Below are 18,890 nucleotides of genomic sequence, written 5' to 3' on the forward strand. Positions count from 1 at the left end.
ATCCTGGGTGTGCAGATGAGTCTGCTTCATGCTCTGGAGCAAGAGCAATAAGAGCTGCCAGAAAATAAAAGCTACCACAGTCACACACATTATTCATCAATCTTAAAAGTACCAAGATTAATGCTAAGGACTGTGTTTTTATAAAATAATCCTCCACTGCAGTAAAAATTAATTAAAAAAGAAATTATGGTGTGTAGCTAGCTAGTTAGGTTAATGATTGCTAAAATCTGCAAAGTTTTTGTGGGATAGGTTAGCAAAACAGCATCCAAACCCAAGTAAATCTGAGTATTTCCATGCAGCATTTGGATAAGCCCGAACACACCTGAATATGTTGGTGTTTGTCTGGTGTTTATGTTTGCTTTTCCATTGCTTTTACTGCCTTAGAAAGCCATTTGTGGAGAGGAAGCAATGTGAAATCTGCTATTCTCATGCGATTTTCATCTTCCAGAGATTTAAATAAGTGGGATCTGCTCTTTTCATGCTATTCTGTCCCCATAAATTACTCCTGGAGGCATTAAAAGGGCCTGTGAAAAACAAAGCAATAAATATCCAGAGCTCAAAATACGAATGTTGCAAACTGCTCACACTGCTGTGGCAGCAGCTCTGTTATTAATTTGAGTACAGCTGATGAGAGCCCTCGATGCCGGTTTTAGCACTGCTGCACGCGGAGCCTCACTTTGCACTGCTGAAACTGATGCTGACAGCCCCACGGGAAGCTTTGGGGCCACCTGGGAGCTGACAGTTACTCTGGTTATTCAGTAGAGGCAGGGGCATGAGTGAAAGAGAGATTAAGGATTGTTATCTGTCTGCACAGGGATGGATGGTGGAGCTGGTGCCACCTGCATGCTGTCACTCCGGGCAGTGAGTGAGGGCTTGAGCAACAGGGCTGCTCTGCCAGTGCCTTTCCCTTGACACATCCCAGACCACAAACATGGCCTCTACATCTGAGGGAGAGAAGCAGCAGGGGCAGGCGTGAGTCATGGGCCTCATGACAGGGGAATTCCTCTCTGGTTGCTGGCAGCAACGTTGGGACTGAGCGGTTTTTGCTGCCCGACTGTTATGGAAAGAGCTGCCCTCAGCTGAATGCTTAATTCTAGTTTCTCATCTCCCTTCAAAATAGAAGATCCCGATGTATGGATTTTTGACCATATGGTTCTCTTCCCATTCCCTCAGTAAACGAGGAGAGTCCCAGTTCACAGCAAGCCCCACAGTGAGCTTTCAAGTCACCTGCATGAAGTTGGTGCTGTGCTCTGCACGTCCCCTTGATAAGGAAACACAAAAGCACAAACTATCAACCAGCAAAACGGCTCAACTTCCCATCTTTTGGTCACAGGTAACGCCTGGTGAGTCCAAACCCTGGCATCACCTCCTGAAAGCACACTGGGTCTGCCCACAAGTGCAGTTCCCTGTACTCTGAGCACAGCTCAGTGTGCAGCACAGCTCTGCACACTGCAGTCACTGCATGCAGGTGCTTCCTGTGGTTGCAGCTTCATCTTGGCTCCTTGAAAAAGAAGGGGTTTGGGGCCTTTTTCACAAGTGTATGAAAGTGCAGGAGAACAGGGCTCCCCTCGTTGCTCTGCTGTGCCTGAGTGGAAGGCAGTAAAAGTGTCTGGGAAAAAATGGATAGTTCTACTGAAGGCTGTTTTGGTGTCGCTGCATTGAAAATAACCCACAGCACAAGTTTAACTCAGTTTGTTATTATGTGTTTTATATTCGAGTACAGTGGTATTTTAGAAATGGCCACAGAAGTAGCTGTACCTATGACTAAGGTTGCTTGAAACTTTCCAGGCTTCTTTACTTCCTTGTAACTGTCAAACTGTAAAGACACACTGAAATTTCTCATGTTGGTATCAGCTCTGGTTAATTTATGTACAATAACTTAAATCCAACATCAGTAACATTTCAAGGGAAATTTGAAAGTTGGAGGCATGGAAGGAATAGGTGTTCTCTCAGTTCAGAACAGAATAAAGTTATGAAATAAATGAATTTCCTGCACACTGGAAATTCGGAGTGTTGCCTCTATGTATTGCTTCAGCACAGAAATTTGCAGAATTACTGCGGGCCTGAGCTAAGCACTTCTATCCCTGAGAAGGAAAAGACACGGGCAAAATGCTGAACTGGAACCTGTAGGCAGGTTGCGACTCTCATTTCAGCTTGAAAACTTTAATACTTTGGATTTAGTATTCCATGATAGGGCAGATATTTTATTTCTCAAACCTTTTTCAGTTTTTGGAAAATATCAGCTGATACAAATCAGGAACAAGAGTATATATAAACTTACATTATTTCATTTATATAATAATGTTTATACATATGTATTATATGTATGGTGTGCATATATGTATTTTACTATGTATGTTTATATGATGGAGACAATGTTCTCCTAGAAAAGCTGATTATTTAGGAAAGAATATTGGGAAATCATGGAATTAAGGTTCCCACGTAGTGTTTATTTGGCTTCCTTTTGTGCGTGCATTTCTCATAGTCCTTAATTACATGACCAGGTGCTATATTTAGTGCAGGTCTCTGCTCTCATTCCATGCAGAAGGTGGAGCTGGGCAGGACATGAGTCACGGCTGGGTAGAGAGGGAGGTTGATGTCTAAAGGGCTTTGCATGGTTTTGGTACAGGAGCTGTGGAGGAAGAGCAGTGCAAAGAAAATGGACAGTTTTCCTGGGCAAGGCCTCTGAGCAGTGTAAAACTCATGTGGTGTGAGAGAAGTTCATTTAAACTAAACTCTTCACAATTGACTCTTATTTTTCCTTTCTGTATTCCATTTGCAGAACACGTTAGCAGTATTTCTCATGACATGTAATGTAGTACATTAAGTGTTCTAAGAAATCAATTCACAGACATCTCAGTTTGGGTACCCAGTGCTAGCAGAATGTTTTGACCTGAATCTCTTTGCGTTTCAGTTTCCCATCTGTTAAGCAGGAGTAGTAACATCCTCTCATCTTAGGGGGTAGATTCAGAAGTTAATGTTTCTAAGCACTCATATGCCATATTGATAAGAGCTCTAGAAGAACTCATGAGAAATTAGCAGCTGTGTCTTCCAAGTAGGTTTTGAATACTATGCAGTAAATAAGACCTCAAGCCACATGCTGAATAATGATGCTATAACAAGATATTGAATATCTGCTTATTAAGTGAGCACTGTCCATCCTGAGGTAGAATCTAGGGGAAAATAAGACATGATGTTATCCGTAAAGAGTGAATCATAATGCAGATGTATACGGTTTTATGGTCAACTTTTGTTCTGATATTGCCTAACTTTCATTCTCTTGGTTTTATAAATGTATAAATGGTTCCTGTGCAAAAGGAAATCTGTGCCTGAAAAGAAAGAAAATCTGAGTTCCAAAGCGCTTGTTGTTTAATTAAATGTGCAGGATCTTAATTCTTATCTTTGTAGATGGAGTGCTTCGTAGTATCTGGTGGGTTTTGGAGAGGATGATGCATTGCAGCTTATACCATTTGGAAAGCAGTTCTCAAGGAAAGGTTAAATTGTGCCTTGCTGCTTCTCTTTTTGTTTGTTTTTTTAAAGACGGGAGAAGCTTTGTAGCTGGGAAAGGTGGTAGTGGAAATGGTTTTGAAATTCGTACACAGATTCTTGCGTGCATCTGGATGGGCTCCTGCAAAATTTGCATGAAATATTACAGCATGTTCTTGCATCAACACTTTTTCCTACAGCTTGTGGAAAAGGAAATTCCTAGGGTCTGTAGCAATCAAGTATATAGCTTTCGCAGAGCTAGACAAACTACTTGTTAAAGATAAAAGAATATTTTGACACAAGAACAAATGGATATTAATTGGCTATGAATACATTTGGGCTAGAAATTAATTAAAAAAAAAAAAAAAAAACTGGAACAGCAACACGATTCTTGAGTGTAAATAAATTCCAGTGGGAATAGATATGGACTTCTCTAGTTCCTTCACTTGGTGTGGTGTCTGATCAAAATAAACAGGAGGATTTCAGGTCTGAAGAGCTGCATCTGAAAACAGATTGGGTTTAAGAACTTAGGAAGTTTGTTTCTAGTACCATGCCTGCCATTCCCTCTTCCTAAAAACAGCCCCTGCAAGGTTAATATTTACTTTTCCCATTTCACACATGGAGAGTCTGACTCCTCGAAGGATGAAAGAATAAGTCCAATCTCCTCAACCTCATTAATGTGGACTCATTAGCAGATCAAGAATTCCAAAGGCATCTTTTCAAATGAAAGAGGTGTTTGTGCACCTCTACAAACCCTTTCTTGTTCTCTGAAGGACAGAGAGAGCATCTGTGGAACCAGAGTTGATAATCAAGCAGTCCTACGGTGCTGCTCGTACCCCCAGTGTTTATTCCTCTCTTTCTTATTCTTCACTATTTGCAACATAGGTCTGCCCTGGCTTTGCCAATGAAGAACACTTTGCAGACAAAAAGGACAATTCCAGGCTACTTTGCAAGTCACAGGGGACAAAACATAGCTGCCCCTGCACCCTGTCCTTTGTGAGTGATGTAAAGCATGTCTGATTGCTTAGCCATCAGCAGGAGGCAGCTTAGGGTGAACCATTCCTGCTGGTTTGCCACTATTATGATCCAGCAGTACCTTGATGTTTCCTCACTGGCAATAATTTGCAGGATTAAATACTTCAGCCGCTTCAAAATTAGTTCCAGGAGGCATTTTGTGCTTTCATTTCAGAGCTCTCATGAGCCTTTCCTACTTTGCAAGACTGCTACAGCTAATTACCTGATGGTTACAGTGCTCTAGAAGATTTCAAATATCTGTCTTTTCCACTCACCTAACGACCCAAGTGGGGTTATGTGTAGAACTTGGACCAGGAGTGTTTGCCAAATGCTGTAACTAGCTCAGACAGCTTTGTGAGATGGGCAAATAAACCACTGCAGACAAAATTGCCTTTGTCCAGTGTCTCCATCCAAGATTCAGAGCAAGTTTATTTCTGAACCTTTAAAAACATCTCAGAAACCTGTTGAAATGAGTGTTTTTGTATTGAGAGAACTATATCTATGTGATCCATTAGAGAGGCTGGAGAATCACAGTAGACATCTTCAGTGCCATTGCCCTCAGTGCTGAGGTTTTGAGAGTTTACAAAACGCAAACATATAGCTATCAGAAGCAGAATTAGTATAATTTGGGGGAAAGCAACGAATCCCCTTGCATCAGCAAAGGAGCATGGCCCCAGGAAGAATGTGAGCACTCGGTGTGCAGAAATCTGCTGTAGTGGTATCCCTCTCTAGATGATATACTTCACCTTCACCTTGGTATTTCTGGTCACCTCTCAGGGCCCATGCTGGCTATGATCCTGCCATGCTTCTATTTTCTTCCCACCCTTTCCTGGCTCCTTTGATACAGTTCATATTTTATGTGTCGTTTATAAAAAGCCTTACTGTCCTGACTGCAGCAGACATCTAGAGGCCTTTGTTTCCTTACTTCTGATTTCACAGGGTGATTTATTGATTGATGGATTGGCACTGTGCCCCATAGGAATCATAGAATCATTAAGGTCAGAAGGAACCTCTAAGATCACCAGGTCCACCCATCAATCCAACCCCACCATGCTCACTGACCATGTCCCTCAGTGCCACATCTCCACCGTTCTTGAACACCTTCAGAAATAATGACTCCACCACCTCTCTGGGCAGCCTATGCCAGTACCTCACTACGCTTTCTGAGAGGAAGTTTTTCATAACCTCCATCTGAACCTCGCATAGTACATTGTAAGGCTTTCAGCTCTTGACCTGTCGCAGTTACCTGGAAGAAGAGGCCAACCTCAGGGAGTTGTAGGGAGTGATGAGGTCTCCCCTGAGCCTCCTCTTCTGCAGACTGAGCAATCCCAGTCCTCTCAGCTGCTCCCCGTAAGACAGAACAAAACAATGACTCCAGAGGAATATCCCTAGAGACCAGCTGCCAGCTGGATTTAATTAAGTTCACCACAGCTCTTTGGGGCCAGCCTACCAGCCAGTTTTTCACCCAGCAAAGAGTGAACCTGTCCAAACCAAGGGCTACCAGCTTCTCCAGGAGAAAACCTTGGGAGACAGTCAGAAGTTTTGCTGAAGTCTAGGTAGATCATATCCAAAGCCTTTTCCTCTTCCACCAGGCTGATGACCTGGTCATAGAAGGAGATGAGGTTAATCAAGTGGAATCTGACTTTCATGAACCCATGTTGGCTAGCTCTGATCCCCTGGTTGTCCCACACATGCCCTATGATCACAGTCAAGGCAATGTGCTCCATGACCTTCCTGTATACCAAGGTCAGGCTGACAGGCTCCTAGTTCCCTGGGTTATACTTCTAGCCCATCTTGTAGATGGCCACAACATTAGCAAGTCTCCAGTTGTCTGGGACCTCCCAGCCTGACCAGAGTTACTGATAAATGACAGAAAGCAGCTTAGGAGTCAGTTCTGCCAGCTCCCCAAGCACTCTTGGGTGGATCCCATCCAGCTCATGGGCTTGTTCAGGTGACGAAGCAGGTTGCTGTTTTCTGCTGAACTGTGTGGGGGCTTATTCTGCTCCCTATCTCTGTCTTTCAGCTCAGGGGGCTGAATACCCTGAAGGTAACTGATCTGACTGTTAAAATACAGAAGTAAAGAAAGCATTGAGAACCTTGATGTTTGAAAACTGTATTCTAAGGTTGAGACCTAATTTCCTTTGAAGTCAATGGGAATTTCAGCCTTGACTTCCAAAGCAGACAGGTTGGGCTCTTTGTTCTTTTGTCTAGTGCAATTTGTGAGTAATTATCATGATTCAAGTGTCAGGCTGGATTTTCTAGCTTGTTTCCAAACTGTGCTTCTTGTAAGACTATCCCCTTCTTTTGCCCCTTCCAAACAAAATGCTGAAGGAGCATGGATAGAGGAAATCCGTTCAAACTAAGTAAACAACTAGTGAGGGTAGGCCAGCAGCATTCATTCATGCTCATTCAGCTCAGGCTGGCTGGTTTGATTCCAGTTGGAGCGCTCTCTTCATTACAGGCCCCCTGGGGAATGTTAATCTGTACAGTATAAACATTTATAAACATCTACTAAATCATTACACTTCAGCTGCCCCATAAACACTCATGAATGCTTTCCTTAGGCAGCATTGGTTGGGCAGCGTGTGGTTTTTAGGAATGAGTTAATGTGTGTTTGGCACTGGTAGAAATATGGGGAGAGGGCACAGGAGGTTAAATAGCATTGTTTAAACTCTGTGACTTATTTAGGATAAAGACAGAAGCTGTTTGTGAAGGATTGAAATGGGATTAAATGGTAGCTGTGGAGAAAGAACTCAGGTTGTAGAGAAACACAGGCAGCTCTTCAGGTTTGTATGCTGGGTCTACAGCAGTGCCATCGGCATCAACACCACAGAACGCAATTACCTGTAGGCCACTTCACCATTTTGACATTTCTTGACCCAGGCAATACATCATGATTCCTGTAGGACTGCACCTTAATAATAATCAGCTGGGCTCTGATCTGGGGCTTGTATGTGCTTACAGAACATGTGAGTACATACACGTTGATAAAAAGTCTGTTTGTGAAGCAAAATGAGTGTGTGTGTATCTTTTTCTGTGAAGCATAAGAAGAGTAATCAGGTTTGTATGCACAAGTAGCAAAACAAAACTTGGGCTATGGGGTATGATCTGTCCCTCTGCCTAAAGATGCCAGTGTGAGTGAGCATTGCTAGGGCTAGGGATCCTGTGACCCCACAGCTGGCTCTTTGAGATGCAAGTGAATATAAACATAGTCATAACAAAAAAAAAACCCTCATGATCTAGTCTCAAATGGGTAAAGGATTCTTCTCTCTGTTGTTACTTTTTCATTTGTTTGCAGAGGTTTCAAAATGATATAGTTATCATTAAGTGCCATGAGGATTGTGTGAGTAATGCTACCTGAACAGAAGCTAAACACGTTGTATGTGAAGGAGATGTGTTTACTGACAGTCTGATGAACAGATAACAACTTGATTTTTAAAAAGCGCCTAGGAAAAAAACCCCAACATTTAATTGGCTGTAATTATATCACATCCTACACTTGAGCAAATATGTGATTGTATGTATCAGTGGTATTTGGCTGGAGGTAATATTTCGGTTCAGGGTAGCAGACTTCAGGAGCTGTTAATAGGAGCCTCCTTTTCTTTCTCTTCTTACCCTCCTATCCATAACACAGAGCCACTGCCTTGAGCTGTAACCACACCTATTTCTAAAATGAGGGCAGAAGAAAACAGCATTTTTTCCCAAAGTGGATCTGGATGCACACTGCAGGCAAGCCAAGGGAAAGAAATCCTCCTAACAAACACCAAGCCACGGCTGCAGCTCTCCTACCCTGGCCCTGGGGCTGTTGTTGCTAAATTAACAGCTAGGCTGAGAACTGGCACACAGAAGGACACCAAAACCCTTTGCAAAGCCTGGAGGTGATGGGGTGGTGGCCTGCGAGGTATCCAGATGCTGGCACAGAGCCTAAAGCCCATCCCAAGGCTCCTCAGTACCTCGCAAGAAAAGGGGCACTGAAGACTACTCACATTTACTAAACCCTCTTAAAACCCAAAATAGGCTGGAGGTGGTTTTCAAGTCTCTGCACTTCCCAGTTTGCAAATCAACTCATGTACATATCAGTAGTAGAAGCTGGATTTTCCACAGATTTTGGTGGTGTGTAATGAGGTGGGTAATTTAAAATCTGCTCCACGTGGTCATGGATCCAGCTTGCAAAAAGTACTGCATGTTATTCGCTTAACGTTAGTCTTAAAGGGTCAGTAAATGAGTTTGCCTCGAGGTAAGCCAGTTGTTATCATGCACAGGGTTAGGGTTGCAGCTGGGGGCACTGGCAGGGCCAGGCTGTCTGTCTGCCTGTGCTGGAGACGTCCGTCTGTAGCGCTGGTGTTATATTAATTTTACAGTACCTTAAATTCATATTGTAATTATGAGAAATAAGCACAGAGAGAGAGAATTTCTTTTAATAAAAAATGGGTTTTCAAAAATCTGGAGCCTATTACTATTACCTATTGCTGGACTTCTATCTCCATACACTACAAATAAATTCAGATGGAGGTAGCTTGGACAGGTTACCCAACGTGACAACAGGAACCTGTACAGAGGAGAAAGAAGAGCAGAGCAGAATAAGTAGCATGAAATTTGGGAGTGTCAGATTTTGAATTTTAGTTTTTACTTTTAAATACCTAAGCTAAATTTTGGTATTTAATTCAAAACAAAACAAAAAAATTAGTGGTCTTGTGCAAGCCCCTGGTGGATACCATTTATCCTGTTGAGAAATGTGTTTTAACATCATGAAGTCTGTGATTAGAAGGTGGAGCTTGGCATATGCTTAGTTAGGAGGACTGGAAGACAGAAACTTTTACAAGTGAAGGCTGATGTACCACTGCTATGTGGGATGAAATATGATGTAATAGAGCAGTTGCATATATGCAGAGCCCAGAGCTACCAAAGTGATGAAATTTACTGTTGGCTTGATAAACACTGACTGAATTGTGTTCAACCTAAAAAAGTATTATTTGGGTACTTCCTCTCTAGTTTGACGTGTTGTAAGGGGAACTACATGTGGCATCTGATCGCTAGGCAAAGCTCTTCTGTTCTAATTAATACCCGTGCTTTTGGTATTCTTAAAAAACATTCACGAGAGAAGCCTGCAAGCATCATTTTATGGGGTAGGGCCGAAGACATCAGGAACTCAAGACATTCTGCAAACACAAGGTTGGTGTTTGACCCTTCCCCCACGGTTAGCAGGACTTTCAGTTGGCAGCGTCCCTTGATGGTTGCTGGTAACATCCAGATATTTAAGAAGGCTGGTCTCATCTAAGCTCCATTAGAGGCATTTAATATTGCTTTGACATGATCTACTGCAGCCTTTGTTCGTATTTCTTCATCTCTCTGAGGGATCGGGTGGTGATGGTGGTGGTGAAGGGGGAGGGAAGAGTGTGGAACTGAAGCTGTAACTTTTATCAGAGCTTTCAAGAAGACAACATAGAGCTCTGTCCTTGCAAGGTTAAGAACAAGCGCGTGGTGAATCCCTGTATGTGTTCTGGCTCCTCACCAGCAGCAACCTATGTTAATGTGTCTGGGGTTTCTCCTAGGAGCCCCCGCAGTTCAACTTCTCTGTTTTGTTTCTTTCTTCTTTTTTTCACAGAAACAACTGCTTCTGAAAGGAAATTTCTTTTGCAACGCCTCAAAAAGTGACATCCATTGAATGACTCTTGCTCTTGTAGCAGGCACTGTTCATATTCAACTGAAGAAAACCTTATTTGTTCCTGCTAAGGAGCTAGGTAGGTTGTATATAGTCCTTAGTTTGACCTAGTGCATAAATGTGAATGCTGCAGCTAGCTCTAGAGATAAGCACAGATTTGGAGTTCTCTGGACAGTGTTTTCCAACACTGATGTGCAGTCCAACCCAGAGACTTCAAGCAAATGAGAGCAGATTTGGCTCTTCTGAGTTTTGCTTCCTCTTAGGAGTTTGGCTCTTAGACGTTTAATGCTACCAGAGTGATTTTGACGAGCTGTTGTGCCTGTAAGTCAGCCTTCAGCAGATATTATGCAGTAAAACAAGAGCATGGCGCCACATCCAACTCTGTTCCCACTCTTTTTTGCCGGTAATTTCAGCAGTAGCCATAAGCATGTTTGTTTGGTAAAATTATGCAGAAGAAGACAAGTCTCTCAAAATCAGTCCCCTACAGGCAGCTTGTCCCTGTCACAAAATCTGTGATGTGCTTAGCCTGAGGTGGGATACTTTTTGCAAAGATATGCAGGCCTCTGGCTTCTCAGAAGCTTCAGTGGATGCAATTAATGTGAGAAGCAATTGGAGAGAAGGACAAGGGGAAGTAATCTGTTCCTTAGCTTTTTCCAAAGGTGTCAGTTCAGGACCATTCTTCAACAAGAAATTAGTAAAGGATTTATCTAAAGACTTTATGTCTGTAGGAGTTTTGTCTGTTGACTGTACTAGGTTTTGGATTGTGCCCTGAACCCTACAGCTGTGCCTATTAATAATTAAGTAAAAACGGTTGGCAAAGTTTTCCATCCACTGTAAACAAAAATGTTCCCACTATGAAGTGCGTTTAATGGAGTTTTGCAGCAGTGGTCTCCCAGGCAAGCAGATTAGTGTCTGCTTTCCCTCCGTGTCCTAATGGCCAGGGCTGGGAGGAGCTGTTTGAAGTATGAAGGAGGCTGGTTTCTATCCACATTGAGTGGAGAGGCATAAATTGGCATTCCATATCATCATAAAAAAATTCCCAGCAATTATTAAAAGATTCTTATCTCTTGCTCCCTACATGGATAATGAGATCCCTCTCTGCTGGACTGAGACAGCCTGTCTCTCAGCTCACTTAATGAAATGGACCCAAGTTTGCAAATTAGCATAGCCCTGACTCCAAACATAACCTCTTGTTGTCTAGTTGTACATCAAGGCCCCTGGCTTATGTCTTTTCTTATTAACACCCCGTAATCATGTCAACTCTCTTTAGTTTTCATTTCCTGTTTCCTTTTACAAATTCACTGCTGAGCTTTGAGCACATTGTTGGATGCCTTTGGATGAGCTGAGACTTTATTTTTATCTCATTTTTAACATTATTGAAGCGCAATCTGTGGGCACTGGTTGGGATCAGGGGAATCTGTTTTCTGTTCCATATTTTTGCCGGTCTTTTGCCATGCGATCCTAAAGCAACTGATTTCATGTCAGTGCTTATTTCCTTTATACTTTTTGATTTCTTTTTTTTAATATTTGAGGGGAGAGATTTCTGCCTTTGCAAAATTTAGTTGCCTATTGCCTATTTAGTTGGTGCCTGGCAGGGTGCATTTCTGGGTTTCTGTGAGGGTGTCTGTGCTGTAGATGGTTATTAATAATAATGAGGAACAGTGATTTTGTAACTCCAGCAAACAATATGCTGAAGGATTTCTAAGAAGTTCTGAAGGAAGACTGCTTTGAAACTCCTTCTGTCTCCCCTGATGTGAAACTTCATCACTGGACATTCAGAGTAATAAATCAAAGCAGCTGAAAGAAGTGGATCATGATTTTGTTTGCCCATGTCTAGCTGACCCAATCTGTCTGTATTAAGGCAGTGCCCTTCTACTTTATCCACCAGCCTGCTAATTACCCCTTGCTTTCTTGGGCACTGAAATCCACTGACACATTAGAGTAATAATAATAAAGAAACAGGGAAGTGATTAGTTGTGTACAGTGTTGGCAGGGTAATAATATTTTCCCAAGATTTCTTTTTTCCGGAATTCATTTTCTCTCACCTCTGTTGCAGTAAAAATTACTTACAGTTTGTAACACAAAAGATAACTCTTCCATGCAAAGCTTTAGTGTATGTCTTTAGGAGATTTATTCCTTTATCAAGTATTAATTTAAGAAGGGGTGCCTTGTAGGTAAGGCAGTGACATCAGTGGTAGACTACAGGGCAGCAGATTTATTAATTTAATAGGTTTATCCATTTTACAGCTTGGATAATCATATTTCACTAAACTGGTACGCAAGGAGTCTTCAGCCCATCTGACAGCTTTATTCTTGTGTAAGTTAACAAGCACATTTTGTACTCATGACCTTGTGAATTGTAAAAGTGTGAGGAGCTAGAGAGGAATGACAGACCCAATCCAAGAAATGTGTTAGCGTTTCAGTTTTCCTGAGCTAGATTTATACATTGAGCAGCGAGGAATCTCAGCTGCAGAGATAACTTAAACAGTTGTTAAATTATTTGCTTCAAGAAAATATGCAGCATTTGTTTTAAAAGTAATGACATGTTAACTTAAAAAGTGGAAACCTAATTTGTTTTTCAAAGACGGCGGTTTTACAACAGCATCGCTCTTCTGACAGTGGATGAGCTGTGGTTGATCTGGGACATCCAGGAAAGGACTGAGTCAGTTCAGTCTGAAGTGACAGCATTTGGTACATACTTGTGCTTAGTGCTGGTGTCATTCCATGCTTGCTCTGGCTACTAAATTCCCTCTGTAAATGTTTAAAGTTCCTGAAACCGGCTTAGAAATAATGAGATTAAACAAACAATGGACCGAGGCTTTAAAAAATGCATCGTACAGTTAAAAGCCTTGTGTGTATATCTGTGGTTTCTAAGAATTTCTTGCTTATGATATAGAAAAGAAATAGAAAGAAAGTGTGCACTCATTTAGGGTTTTTTTTTTAATTTTAATTTGAAACTGTTCTGAGATAAATGTAATGTTTTCCTTTTTTGTGTAAAAGCCATCACTTAAAATTGAACTCTTTCTGAAAACCATGTTTTGGTTTCTTGTGGAAATGATGACATATTCTAGAAGATATTGCTTGGGCAAAATAGCATTCAGTGGATATCTAACTTCTTTTTGGAAGATAACATAAAGTAGGGGCCAGTTCTGCTCTACCCTTTCAGCGAAAACAGAAACTGAGCCACCTTCTTACTGCATGCCCTTCAAATGAAAGAGCAAATACCTCGGAACTCATGGTAAGATGGTACATCAGGCAGCACAGGATGAATTTTAGACCTCAGGATTTTCTTTCATTTACGTTCAAATTCCTTTACACCATTCTTGACAGGTAAAATGGAAGATTTTGCAAAAGCAGGCTTAAGCCGTGAAGATGGAATTTCAGAAGCTTAGTGCAGCCCCCATTTCATTTCCTATGGCACAAAGGGCACGCAGCATTCAGGATGGTCACATCTAGTAGAACATACTGTGAGCACTCTTGTTAGAATATGACAAAAAGACTCTCCTTGTTACATGTGAGGACACGGTCCCTGCAGGCTCCAGAGGCTTTGGTTGTTCCCTTCTCTGCTCTTCAAAGTGGGGAATCTTGCTTATAAGGAGTCACGGAGATGTTTTGTGGTTGGCTGTGGACGTGTTATGGGTTGGGATCCCCAGTTACTGTCAAATTGCAGATTGCCTTGAATGTCTTATTAAGATTCCTGAAGAATGATTGATCATAATCAAAAAATTAATCACCAATCAGCCCTGGCAATTAACATTAGCAAGTCTATTTGCATATATCTAATAATTTATGCTGCTGCTGGAAGAAGGAACTTTAGCTGAACGTTATTGATTAGGGGAGGAAAGACAGATGCTTCTATCATTGGGACATCACACTCTATTAGATAGGGTTACTAATGTGCAAGAAATTGAAGGGCATTACTGCCACAACATAGGCATCTTCCACTGGAAGATGGAAAAAGGATTTTCATAAATGTATCCTTTGAAATTTCTTAAATATCAAGATGTTGGATAGTGCGCTTTAAAGAAGGTTTGATTTTGTTTCTTATTTATGATTTAAGTATGTGTTATGTGAAAGAAAAGCTGTATAATGTCAGGCTAGATTGTGGTATTTACCTTAGAAGAACTTACTCAATAGAAATAATTATTTACTGTTACAATTAACGTTTTGCAGGCTTGTGATTAATTTTACAAATCATGGTACCATTTAAAGCATGAAACAATACATAATAAAGACCTGTAATATTTCTTCATAATTTTTTTAACTGAGATTTTTATTAATGCATTTTTTAAGATAGGTTTATGATCTATACCACCAACTGTGTTTTTGTCATGAAATTGCCTTGCAATTGTTTGTAGGTTATTGCATTTGTTTTAAATGACAAGATCTTGGTCAAGTTTTCTGATATTTATGATCTTTTTGGCACAGTAACTTAGTTTTGCTTCAGTACCCTTCAACGTGTCTCATACCTGCTGCTGTAACTGCAGGTACATGAAAATGTGCAGCCTGCTATCGTAAATTCTGATACGACTCTCATTTATAGCTGCTTAAAGATTAGGGACAAATTCATTTAAGCCAATAGGCAGAGTGATAACTGTTTATCATATCATCTTTAGCCATCTTAGCCCTAGACATGATAGCCAAATTAAATATGTGCCCACTAACTGGAGACAGTCCATGTCTTAAGTGAAAGAGTTGTGTTGGAAGCAAAGGCCAAGTGAAATAATTCTCTTTCCAGACTCTGAATGGAAAAGATGGATGAATTTGAAAGACGTTTTCATTTGGAAAATCGAGTTATTTTGATCCATTTTTAATGTTAAATAATCACTTTTGTAAGCAAGAAATCTTTGTAATTCATATAGGAATTATGAATCTCTGAAATGCTTCTGCTTTTAAGACTAAAACATTCTATCTAAAGACATGGGTGAATCATGGTAGAATCTATTCTTATCGTAGCTTGATTTATTTATTCTCTGATGTTAGCTCTGTGCTCATCTCACTCTTTCTTATTTATCTGTTGGTGCACACTAATCTGTTCTGCAGGCTGTGAATGCATGTTCTTAATGTAATTAATGTATTTTTGTGGGATCTTCTGACTTCATTTTCCTCCTATTAATGAATTCTGCATTTGATTACAAACGCGAACAGAATCAGCCCCCAACTCCCATACAGCACTCAGACCTCAACTCTAATGCAATAACAGTGTTAAAGAAGTCTTTCAGATGTTATTCACTTTTCTTTTGATGAACTCTAAGAGATCTAAAAAAAGATAATCAAATCTCAATGTATGGTTTTTGAGGACTGGATTAACCAGTTAGAACATCTGCTTTTTGCTGAAGTTAGTTGGTAACCATGAGATCTTGTCACTGTGAAGTTCAGAGGTTAATTGAAATCAGAGAGGCAGAACCCATTCAATTGTCCAGTTAATTACGTCCAGCTCCCTCCTCCAGTCTCCAGCCCTGGCTGCTCGCTGCCCAGCTGTCACCTGGCGTGGTGGCTGCAATGTGCTGAAGGCTGAAGCCGATAAAAAATGCCTGCACTGGGCAAGGGGTACATCCCATATGTCATCCCCTAGCCTTGATGTTACAAGCTTTCATCAAAGACTGCCTTTAGATTGATGGCAATTGGGCTTTGCTCAGTGCGTGGCTTTAGCTGGGGAAGCTTGGGGCAGGTTGGCTGGGGTCCTGTGGGACTTGTGGAGATTTCTGAGAGAGGTTTAAAAGGGTGGCCTTTTTGCTGTGTATTGCATTGGGTTCTCATGTATTATGGTTGAAATATATAATTTTTTCTTCTTGCTTCCTCTAAAGTAGTATGAACAGTGGAATCTTGCTAATGAGTATTAAATATCAGGTGTTTGTTGGGCTGGTGACTTTCTTCAGGGTTTCTGCAGTCAGCAGTTGTGTTCTATTTACATTACAACAATCAAGCAAGCAAAGCACATTTCAGAACTGGAGGAACATTAAGGTACTAAAATAGGTCCAAGTCCTGAAACCCTAGCCTGGCCTGGGGAAAAAAAATCTCCATTGTCTTCAGTGGGAGCTGCCTGGGTAAGCAGAAAAACATACGCCCATTTGGGGTGCTTTCAAAGTTTTGAGCTTAAAGATGAAAAATAATGTTGAGACATGATATTCAGAGCTAGATGGACTATGGGTGTCTTAAAAACTGCAGTATTCAGATGAGTCTAACAGTTTTGTTTTGCATGCTTGTCCAAATGACCTGTTTGAAAACCGTATCTACCAGCAGGATAATGCACCTGTTGAGCATAGGCTTGCAAAATGCATCCCTCCCTTTTCTTCTCCCAGCCTTCCTGTTCTATCGTAGTCAGGTTCTCAGGCCTTCTCCGCTTGGTCAGGGGTCCCCCTTCTTCCCTCCCTCCGTACGACTTTCGATGCTGCACCACTTGGGAAAGGCAGTCTGAAGCCAGGACCCCACTGACATGTGCTGCAAAACCTGAGCCAAAACTACACTGTATCTTGAAGCTCCATTCAGTGATTTTAATCTCCGTTGTCTTTAATCTAGGTTCACGTGAGTGTTCTCCTCTGTGCTACTTCTGCCTGTGGGTAGAAACTGAGAGTACTGCAAAATGAGGTCCTTGTTCCAATCAGAAGAAACTCTGTATAAATCACACAAATGATTCTTATGAATAATTCTCCAATATCTCGTTACTCATCCCCCAGACATAACAATGTAACAGTGCTAGTAGATATTTTCTTCTGTAAACACATTAAAATGAAAATAAAATGTCTTTGGATCTTCTTTCAAAGAGGCAAAAGCAGAACTCAAACTGTTGAAATCTTGTTAATGGAAACTTTGCTTGAATTTCACAGCCCACATTAGCTTTCTGAAAACAAACAAAAACTCTTGAAAGTGCACTCTTTCTTTTTACAGCCAGCAGCATTTTCTGTTTGTTTAACTAAAACTCATTGAAATTACTTGGTTCTGCCTTATTCTGATTCAAAGTTCTTATTTTGAAATGAGACTTTATTTTTGTTGAGCAACTGAAAGTGGCCATATCTATTCCATGTACACTTGGATATATTACTTCATAAAGAGATTCTTCCCCTGATGGGGTGACAACTTGTACACTGCACAGAACCATGGAAGGCGTCCTATATATAATTTATGTGCCTGTGCCATAGGCTGAGCCCATATACCACCAAGGAGGAGAAGCTAAATCAATCACGAGTGATTTCCTGTGAAAGCCATATCACATCTACCACCCATTTGCTCTTGGCTGGCTGAGAAATGGAGCAATTTAAAGCTATTGGGTCACGCTGAAATGGGGGCAAAATCTTATCAGAGTGCAGCACACAACAGAGCTTCATTTCGTCTTCATTTCCAGAGGTCCCTGGGCTGCAGCAGTTCCACGTAGCCCAGCAGTGCCTGGCATGAGTGCTGGATTCTCGGCTGCTGGGCGGCCTCAGAGGTAGGAAAACTTGTTGGTAGAAGTGAGGGGACTTGAACTGTTTATATCTGTAGAAAAATATTGAGAAAAATGCAATTAGTCTTCATTTGTAATGTGGATGTGGAGGTAAGCTTGAGAAACCTAAGTTTGCTGTGGAATACTTGATGGAAAATGAAAGTTTTCCATTTACTTCCCTAATATTTCATACAATCTTGGAAAAGTTCCATTGCCTGGCTCTCATATTTTTCAGATTATTTTCATATCTGTCTCAAAGCCATACCCTCCTCAAATGAACCGAGCAGCTAGTTTCTTAGTTAAAATAATAATAATAAAGTGTACGAGCACCCAGGCGTGCTGAGCATCCCATAGCTCGTTCTAGTGCAGAAGGCTCAGATACACCCTGTGCTCACAGGCAGATGTAACACACGGCATGTGTTCGCAGTTGGGTTTTCCTATTTCTTTTTGCTTCATATAAACATGAAATTCCATATGGCACTTTTAATGGTTGCTTGGAAATGGGAAGTCCATCACCCCAGAGGGATGCATTGGCATTCTGCACCTGATTGCATTTCTCCCTTCTCCCCCAGAGGACGAGTCAAAGGTTATGGTTCAGAGGGGAAGGAGTTTGTCGACAGCAGGTTCTCCTCAAGCTGAGAGGAGGATTTTTTGCTTTAATAGCATGGGGTCGGTTGTGTGTGGATTTAAATTGGTGTTTGAGTTTGCCTATGTGAATTTAGGAATCTGATCCAAAGTAAACTGACATGAACAAGAAAGTTAATACCAACTCCAAAAGAAGTTGTCCCCATCCTAAACATTGGAAAGAGGAGTAAAGCAAAACAAACAGAAACGAAGAAGCACTTCCGAGCTAGACACTTTCTTCTATCCACATCTCTTTTCTTTTCCATACCTGGTTAAGGAAAGAAAAAGCGGCTTGTCTGAACTTTAATATTTCGGAATACCTTCTTGAAAACTGCAATAAGTGAAACATTGTCAACATCTCTTGGAATTTTGTTTTCTGCAGCATGACCTTACAACAGTGTTGCTCCATCAGCAGGCAGTGGCACACAGCAGGGACGGACCCAGGCATGCAGCATAGCCAGCACACAGCCCTGCCGAGAGCCCACCATGCACTTCCCTGCCTTGCTTCACCACTTCAGTCCAAGCTCCTGAGCCAACGTCGCTGCCCCACATTCAGCTCCAAGCATTCTGAAGGTGAGTCTGTGCCACCTTGCCCAGTGTGATGCACTGATTGATGCTCTGTTGGATTCATTACATGTCCTGGTGGTTTGCAGGATAATGCTGTGCAACTTAACAATTTCACAG

General features: G+C 41.4%; 1 long non-coding RNA gene across 2 annotated transcripts in view; it reads left to right on the forward strand.

Annotated features, from left to right (window-relative positions):
- The first annotated feature begins 18,493 nt into the window (after positions 1–18,493).
- LOC128081092 (uncharacterized) overlaps positions 18,494–18,890 on the forward strand; it is a 34,851-nt gene continuing 34,454 nt past the window's right edge. For both annotated transcript variants that reach the window (XR_008206974.1, XR_008206975.1), the window contains exon 1: positions 18,494–18,779. This is a non-coding gene — a long non-coding RNA (uncharacterized LOC128081092). The remainder of the gene's footprint in view (positions 18,780–18,890) is intronic.

This window comes from Tympanuchus pallidicinctus, unplaced genomic scaffold, assembly GCF_026119805.1.
Source record: "Tympanuchus pallidicinctus isolate F22 unplaced genomic scaffold, pur_lepc_1.0 scaffold20, whole genome shotgun sequence".
Taxonomy (NCBI): domain Eukaryota; kingdom Metazoa; phylum Chordata; class Aves; order Galliformes; family Phasianidae; genus Tympanuchus; species Tympanuchus pallidicinctus.